Consider the following 9,826-nt stretch of genomic DNA (forward strand, 5'->3'; position numbering starts at 1 on the left):
AAGCCATTATAGGCTACGTTCGACCTTCATCACCAAATGCTAGGTACATAAATTACTGTTGTAAGTTTAGTTTCTGGGTGACTTACAAACATATATATGACTGTGAAGTAATTAATTCATGGGGGAAAACTACGCTAAAATTACGCATCACACAAAAGAAAGGAGACGCGACACCACACGCGACAGCGCGACGGGTGTCATTTTTCTCTACTGTATTCTGTCTAGTTCGCGAGTTTTTCGCAAATAATTTCGCCACATAGGATTTCAAATTTTAATGCCTGACCCCTATCTTGACCTCCCAAAAAAGGAATCAAGATAGACAGGGGCGTGTCTTGTGTAAGCTGCGCACATGGAAGAAAATAGATTAAAGCACTAAAATCTGTACGCCGACCATAAAATAGAGAAAAGCAGACAACAAGACGTTTTCGGTCCCTTACGGGAGCATAACCTCCACTTTGGTTTTCTTTGTTTAGTCTCAAGTAGGATCCCGAACGGCAGCCGCAACGTCTTTTGTTTCTTATTTTGTTTATTTTATGGTGGACGTCTACATCATCACATTTTCTTCCCGACAAGAATGTACTCTTCCTACTGACAGTACGTGTCCCTGATCACTCAGACCGTATACTTAAAAGCCCACCTTAGTTCAACCTAACGTGCAAGAGTCAAGCTGTTATTGCACCATTCATTCTTTTAAATCGTTGAGACTGAACACATTCCAGACAAAGCGCTGTAACCGAAGCTAAACATTCACCTCTTCTGATCCGGATGCTTGAATGCGCTCTTCTTCACTCGCCGCCGCTTAGAATCCGTCTACTGGCTGAATTATGCCGCATTAAGCTATTCGCCTGCTATAAGGTAGCAGTGCTGTTTCGGTGTGCTGACCTCGCACTGAAACATTAAGTTGCATCGGTTTGTTCCACAACCATCAGATACTGCAAAAGCAGCACCTTTTTGCAACGAAGTCAGGACGCTTTTCGCCACTAAATGTTCAGCCTTTCTCTCTACTGGCTGCCAAAGGTTCACAAACCTTGCACGGCAGTGGGTCTCATTGCCGACGACAGTTTTTCTCTGCCTTGCAGCCTATACAGCTAACAGCTAATTTGATAGTGTCTTCTTGCCTCTAGTCGGCCTTGCCTCGACATATGTACACTAGTCGGATATCATCAAGAAGGTAAGCGACGACGTGGTCATGATTCCGTTTCACGTTAAGTCGTTTTTGACCTAGGTTCTGGTGGCCTGACCCTACAGGTTTGCTAGTCTCTTTTCGAAGCTAACCAATCTTTACCGCTGAGAACCATCATTGAAGTTCTGGATATCTTCATCCTCGAAAAGCTCTTGTTGGACAACTCTTATTTCTTCCTATCAGGACGTTTTTACCGACAGCTTCAGGGCACGTCAATGGCCGCCTCTTTCTTTGAGATTGTCTAAAACCTATCTATGAATTTATTCCAACATCGTGCCCTTAATACTTGCACACCACCACCAATAATTTCCCTCGTACATACAGGCGACTGCTTTTCTCTTATAAGTACATATACTAGGTCGCATTTCAGTCCCATTTGAATTCCTGGTATCTTTATTTTTCTTCATTTCTTCGTAATACACGATAGCAGCAAGCTCTCGTTCAGCAATTATGGGAAAGCAACCCACTCTGGAAGACCCCTTCACTTGAAATCTGCTCACCCAGTCCCCAACAAAAATTCATTGAATCCTCCTTGTTGAAACCAACAGACACAACAGCAGCTCTCCTGTAGACCACGCATGTTCCTTTTAGACTTTGTGGAAAGAACTTTCTGGCTACAATACCGAACTGGTTTTGTGGCCTCTGTGGCAAAGCAGCCTTCTCGAGCAGCACGTAGAGTTGCCTTGACGTACGTCATGAAACGCTCCGCTGTTCCACACGCTCCCCAAATATGTGAAGCCTTGGAATTCAATTAAAACTTGGAATAATCGTGGCAGAACCGAGCAATAGTGCATAAACACCGAAATGTCTGGAATATGAGGGTTGTCTGGATGAATAGCCCCGAGAAGCTAGGAAGTTCTCGTATGTATTCGGTGCGACGACACTAACATTTCTCAACAACTTGCAACGCAATAGGCAATGTGCAGCTTCTCGAAATTCAAATCGGCTCAAGTATTCATCGCAGTACTGAAACGGGCATTTTATGAGGATAATACCCTGCTTTCTTCTCGACCCTCAATCAACATTCTTCTAGTTTTCTGTGCTTACGCAACATTTGGTGAGGTTTGTTGCAGTCGCATACACTTGAACAGAGCTTAGATATTCGGCTGATACAAGCAGACAAGGCCAATCACATGAGCCAGTTATGCGCTTTTCCTTTATTCAAACCCAGGGGTGGCTCTCGACTGCGAATGAGGTTAGTCGGGGAACTGGACAGTGTTATTTGCTTTCAGCAAGCAGGCGTGAGGCAAACAGACAGATGATAAAATTCACGAGATGAGAGGGACGGTCTTGGGCACTTCATAACAGCTACCCTGGCTAACCCGGTCCTGGAGTCCATGAACTGAGCAGGCAATGTGGTCGAACCGAGACTGCAAGCGGAAGAAGATCGAGTATGCACATGAGCGTAGGGGAGCCAAACCGGACATTCACCTGTGAGACGTCAAAACGCGTCTGCAGCTCCAGACCACTCGGCCGCTAATCACATTAGCTTTGGCTGATTAATACGCCACTCCCTTAACGTTAGGTACACTATTCTTTTTTAAATATTCGAGAGGTTCAATAAAATGAATTTTCCAGCAATTCTTCGTCTCAATGATATATGACAAGAAAAAATGAGTTCGCAAGAACAGAAAAAGGTATATACTGCTGGACCTAATTAGGATAAAGCTAGTAATGCGAGAGATCGCCTACAAATAATATAAAAGAACGAATATTCTAGAACACACGCTCATCAAGTAATATGGCAACCCAACGCGTAAATAGTGAAGAAAACAAATGCAAGTGTTCTCTGCAAACGACCGAAACATCTGTATTTTATCACCAGAACGTTGTCTAGCATGAGGCAGCACGTGTTTCAAGGGTTTATCGGCTACTCTCACCGGATGCAAGTGAAATAAATTATTAATGCAGAAGCGCAGATAAGATGCGACCTACCTATGCATTAATGGCGGAGAACTGGTTTATAACGTTCCTTATGCAATGTAGCAATGAAAAGGGGGAAAGCAGCTGGTGACAATCAGGGAACAGAAAATTTATTGACGGACGGAGGGGAGATTGTGCTAGAAAAACTAGCCACCCTGTGCACGCAATGTCTAGTGACCTCAAGCGTACCACAAGATTGGAAGAATGATAACATTATCTTAATTCATAGGAAAGGAGACGTGAAGAACTTGAAAAAATACACGCCAATGAGCTTACTGTCCATTGCCTACAAAATATTTACCAAGGTGATCGCTGTGTCAGGACTACCTTACACTTAAAAAGACCAAATAATCAGGCAGGCTTTCGTAAAGGACACTCGTCAATAGGATATATTCGCACTATCAACCAGGTGATAGAGAAATGCGCGAAATATAACCGACCCCTATTTGTAGCCTTCATTGATACGAGATATTTTATTCAGTGAAAACCTCAGCTGTGATGCAGGCATTGCAGAATCATGGTGTAAAAGAGTGTTATGTGAAAACATGGATAGATATTTATAACGATTGCACCGCTACCACAGTCCTCGTTAAACTCTGCGATAAAATTACAATAAGGAACGGTGTCAGGCAGGGAGACCCAATCTCGCCAATGCTATTCACCGCCTGTTTACAGGAGGTATTTTGGGGCCTAAGATGGGAACACTTGGGAATAATACTTAATGGAGAATACCTAAGTATTCTGCGATAGGCTGATGACATTGTCCCTCAGGACATGAACTGCAAACTATGATCGAAGATTTAGACAGGCAGAGCAGAACGGTCGGTCTAAAAATGAACATCCAAAGAACCAAAGTAATGTTCAACAGTCTAGCAAGGGAAGTGCGGTTGCAATTGGCAGCGAAGGGCTGAAAGTACTAAATGAATATGTCTACATAGGGTCAGTAGAGACTGCTGATCCGGATCATGAGAGGGAAATAAATTGAAGGATAAGAATGTTGTGGAGCGCATATGGCAGGTTTTCCAGGTCGTGAATGACAGTTTACGAATATCCCTGAATTACAACATCTGTATATTACTGATGCTCACCTATGGGGCAGAAACGTGGGCGCTAAACAAGAGGGTAAAGTTTAAGTTAAGGACAACGCAGCCACCTATGGAAAGAAAAATGATAGCAGTAACTTTAAGAGATCGCAAGCGGGCGGGGTGTGTGCGAGAACAATCTCTGGTTAGTGATACCCTAGTCGAAATCAAAACGAAGAAAGGGGATTACGTTTTATTTCACTGTGTAAGGGGTGTAATGGGTATTACACTCTTTTCTTTTTTGGCATTCAACCAACATTGTTCAAGACTTCTGTGCTTAAGCTTTATTTTGCGGGGTTGGTTGCAGTTTCTTACATTTGAGGAGAGCTTAGATATTCAGCTGCTACAAGTAGACTAGGTTAATTGCATGAGCCAGTTATACGCTTTTCTTTTAACGAAATCCAAGGGTGGTTCTCGAATGCGAGAACCAAGGTTAGTCTGGGAACTGGGCAGCCTTATTTGCTTCATGCAGACGGACCTTCGACAGGAAGACAGGTGATAAAATTCATTAGCTGATAGGATCGGTCGGGGCACCTCATGACGGCTACTGCTGCGTTACCTGTTGTGTTTTTGTTGTGTACCACCCACTCCTCTCTGTAATGCTTCGGCCCTGAGAGTAAATAAATAAATAAATAAATAAATAAATAAATAAATAAATAAATAAATAAATAAATAAATAAATAAATAAACCGTGCCCTCAAGTTCGTGAATAGAGCAGGCAATGCGGTCATACCAAGACTTCAAGCGGAAGAAGGCCGAGTATGCATAGGAGAAAGAGGCGCACAACAGGACATTCGCTTGTGAAACGTCAAAACGAGTCTGCAACTCCAGACCATTCGGCCGCTATTAACAGTTAACTTTCGCTCGTTAATCTGAGGTGCACTATTGTTTCTAAATATTCTAAAGGTTTACTGAAATGCATTTTGCAGTAATTCTTCGTCTCAATGGCGTACGACAAGAAAAATGCCAGTGCAGTTCACAAGAACGCGAACAGGTCAATTCTGCGGGACCTATTCAGGTTAAAACACGTAATTTCAGATATCGCCTATACAAAGTTAGAAATGATCGTATTTTCTAGAACACTAACTCCTCGAGTAATCTGGCAACCCCGCGTGTAATTTGTGAAAAAAAACAAACGCAAGTATATTGTGTAAAAGACCGAAACATCTGCAGGTTTTTTTATCTCCAGCCCATTGCCTAGCATGAGGCAGAAAATGTTCCCAGGGCTTATCTGCCACCCTGACCGGATGCAGCTGAAATAAATTATTAATGCAGAATCACAGATAAGATGCAACCTACCTCCATATTCATGGCGGAAAGTTCTTGCTGACGTCCCTTAAGAGTGGCGCCATGGCGTTCAACTATCCTTATCCCAGATTCGTTAAAAGCGATAGCGATTGGGCGCATTTTGAACCTGACAGAGTTTCCAATATTAAAGCATAGCATCGCGTTAATTTATATTCCAGTTGTTTACTTGTTTAAAATTTTCATGTGTGTTCCAGCGTTATGATATTTGAGGGCACCGGAGAATCTATCATCCGGACAGCAAGAGCACAGGTGCCCGCAGTGGCGATGCTGCAAAAGATAACAGTACCTTAGAGCCCATCTCAACTTCATTCTTTCTGCTGTAGATTGGAATCACGTCAAGACTTGCTGAACTGCACTCCTAATTGGTGTGATTTTAATTTCCCCGAGCATTAAGTCCATTGAATGCATTTTAATATTTTGCAAAAATGTAGATTATATGACGATTAAACCGCCAACAAAAATGAGTAGTTTTATCAACTGACTGCGGGCAATATGATCGTAACTGATAGAAGAAATTAATTACTTGGTATTGACTTCTGGTGGACAGAGCATACCCGCGATGGCAATTGCCGTGTCGCGTCCGTCATAAGAAAATTTCAGGGAAACACTTCGATCTCAAACGGCACCATTTACTGATGTGCAGATGCCAACTCGCCTGTGTACTGCGAGATTTCAGTGCACCTTAGAGATCCGGAGTTGTCGACATATATATCCGAGACCTACACTATGGCCCCTCTTTCTTTCTTCCTTCTTTCACTTCAACCCTTCGTTTAAGGCGCGAATGGGGTGTCCACCAAGGTGTCAGACAAATACTGCGCCATTTAATTTCTTCAAAAACGAGTTTGCAACTTCCAATAACTTTTAATAGCATCTTGTCCGTGTCAAAAAAATCCCAGCTGTGGGATTTACTGCTTAAACCAGACGACAGTGGTCATTTTTACAAGCGATTAATTATAACGGGAAACATTCAGCAGTCTTCCTTCGTCGGTGATTATCAGCGCTTTATACCGACTGGAAAAAGGCACTAATGGAGACGTCCGCATACAGAACTCAGCGCGGGCAGTTGTCGCAATGGCGTATTTCTTGACGCCCAAAATGACGTGATGACGTATTTCTTGACGCCCAAAATGACGTGAAATATGGTAACAATTTTCCCTCTTAGTAGCGTGAGGAAGTTACAAAAGCGGCTAATAAGAAATCAGACGGCACTAACACCTCCAGCTCAAAAATTCTTGATCTACCTGCACCGTACGACGAAACGTAGCACATCGTCCGCACCACTGTTTTCGGCGCGCATGACTCGTTCTCAGGTAGTCGGAAGATTGGCCACAGAATTATTGCCGAAAATCGCTCCTTGAACGGCCCTTTCTGTGCAAAACTTCTACTGTAATAATTTCACAGTAATGTTCATTTTAGAAAAACGAACGCTTTGCAGCAAGCCACGCTGCACATGTCGGAACTTTCGCTGCTGGGAACGCACCTGTTCTACCCTCCCCCAATTTCTGCTGACCTGCGCCGCTCAGAGAAAATCGAAAAAATTTCTCTAGGCTAAACCGCTTGCTTCATCGGGCTTAGATTTTGCAAGGGGGTATAATTTGCAGGTCAGTTTTGTCTTATATATTAGGTTGAGATAGGGTACCTTCTTTATTCTGTAAAAATTAATAGGAAATCGCCATCGGCTGCGACGACGGCGAACCAGGAAAGCAATATGTCGCAGCCAAGGCGCCGGTAGCCCCATCACATGTCATCCGTAAGAAGGAGAGCTCTTTCATGCACGTATGCTGCGGACAAACGCATGAGAGCAATGCAGCGTGCGCGATGGGTGCAGTCACGATCAAACAATGTTTTTGCGCAAAGTCTTAATAAAAGAGTCCAGACAGCACCTTCTGAACCGCAAAACCACTTTCACCATCTTGCGCTTCTCTGGACTTCAAACGACAGAGCGTTCTTCCCTAAGATGGGCGCGATATGGTGTTATTGGTACCACTGCTCACTGCTGCAGAAGCTTGCAGTTTTGGTGCGCCGTCAAGATAGAAGATGGAATTTTCCCATCATGCTAACCAGAGGAAGCAATCAACCCGCCCAAATGTAGTTTGAAACAAGACCGCTAGCCAATTACAATCTTCATGCGAAATCCGAGCAAGAACAAGCTAGCGCTTCGGTGGAATGAATTTTATTGCGATTTTCGCAGTCACGCAACAGTCAGTACTTCTCGGCTGCTGCAGATACCATGACCAGACAAAACGCTCTTCTCTGGGCGATAATGCTGCGAAAACACGCTTTTCAGCTCGTCGATGTTGCCGGGGCACGGGTGTAGTCCGACGGGAGACGATATAGTTAGGGAGATGCAAGGTACACGGTGAAACACACTGAGCAGGATTACTTGAGTGAGTGACTCTGCGACAATTTCAATTCACACAGCCGCAGAGTGCGACAGCGCCCAGACGCACTTCTAGCCTGCCTTCTGAACAGCCTGCATTTCATGCAAAGCAAGCACATGTTATCAAATGGGACGATAATGTTAAGCTAGCATACAGTAATTAAAATCAGCAGTCACAATATTCTACGCAAAATTTTTCGTGGCAGGACGCTCGTTCATTGTTGTTCAAGCAGGCAGCAGACAACAGCAAAACACCTTCTCGATACGGAAAACACATGATACATAGGATTCTCCGGCCGAAGGACAAAATTTTTGTTCTGCAAGTCGCTCGCCATTCTTATTCTAGACAAAGAGCAGCCATCACCTGCCTGAGGTTAGGTCAGGGCATCAGAAAATGGACAGATTTAGAACTACGTCTTCAGATTACTTCACACATATTACATCATGAAGAAATTGGAAATGCTTTTCAACATTAAATGTATTCTCCCTTCACGCGGTTTATATTAAACTTACTATCGTAAAAAAATTTCGAATTCTAAATTCGGAGCAGTCTAAATTTTATGTTAAAGGAAATATTGCATATCTTAGAAGCATATCTTGAGGACCAAATTCGTCACCTAAATAATAAGAAAGATAAGTCTCAGCAATGTGTGACGCATTTTGAGAGTTGTTAAATGCAAACAGAAATCTGCATCGTTTTCTTTCAACTAACCACACGTCGTCTGGAACGCCGTAGTCTTCGTTCTCTTCCATCTCATCCAATTAAATTTCATGCATAGCACATCAAATACGTGGCCTAGTGCTAAAATGGCCTTCCAGATACCGGGGAATGGCATGTAGACAGTACAGACATCTGCAAAGAAACTTGTGTTGGAAGGCGCTGCAGAACCTTTTATGACAGAACAGCGCAAAACAACGGGACAAGAGACAAGCGCTGGCTTACAACAGATTTTTATTTCGAAGAAACACTGCTTCTTATACCTTCTTCACACCCTCAAAACACATGCTTCACAGCCATATCGTTCAAGCGTCCTAAAATAGCAACCTAAGACAAATAATCAAAGATATTTATAATCACATTTTTAACATGTCGAATTCTTTATTTGTTAAAGCAACAGACGGCGTTCAGGACGCTTGAACGATATGGATGGGATGCATGTGTTTTGAGGGTGTCAAGAAGGTACAAGGAGCAGTGTTTCTTCGAAATAAAAATCAGTTGTAAGTCAGCGCTTGTCTCTTGTCCCGGTGTTTTGCGCTGTTCCGCCACAAATGAGTGACTAACATGGCCAAGCTGCTGTCCTTGCAGAACCTTGCGTTCAAAACGCTCCAGTCTGAGACGACTGCAATGAAACCCTCAAATGGCCACTCCCATGCGGAAAACCAGTCTTAGACAGGATTTTATGCAGTATACGTATAGTGTTCCCAAACCAGAGATACGCTTAACAGTAGTCAGAAAAACTTGAGGCATATGGTGTTTTTTTCGCAAATGAACTAAAGCTTTTAGTCACGACTACAATAATTAAACCTTTGAAAAGCTATTTGTCTGATAATAAAAAATGAGTAGGCACAGTTAAGCCCATTACGGCATTAAGCTTGTACAAGGACAATTCTAAGTTCCGGTAGGAAAATCAGCCTTACGGCCCTGAATTCCCCATGATCAGTTCCTTCTTTTGCATGAAGAACACTTTTCTTCCGCCCCATTCACACTGGAGTGCATATTGCAACCGCGCAAAACGACGAGGGACGAAGAGAGGAAAGCACAGGGCAAGACGCATATCACAACCACCAACTAGCCCGCCTTCACTTGTTACATGCCCATTCACACTTCCGTAACGTTTTTCTGTGGTCCTTACGGTCGAGACCGCATCCAATCTTTATTATGCTAAATTTGTCCTACATTGTCCACCTGCAGCACTTTCTAAATATGCTTGTGCATTGAGAAGGTGCACT

The sequence above is a fragment of the Amblyomma mixtum genome, chromosome 2 (assembly GCF_055824585.1).
Source record: "Amblyomma mixtum isolate Tamu chromosome 2, ASM5582458v1, whole genome shotgun sequence".
NCBI lineage: Eukaryota > Metazoa > Arthropoda > Arachnida > Ixodida > Ixodidae > Amblyomma > Amblyomma mixtum.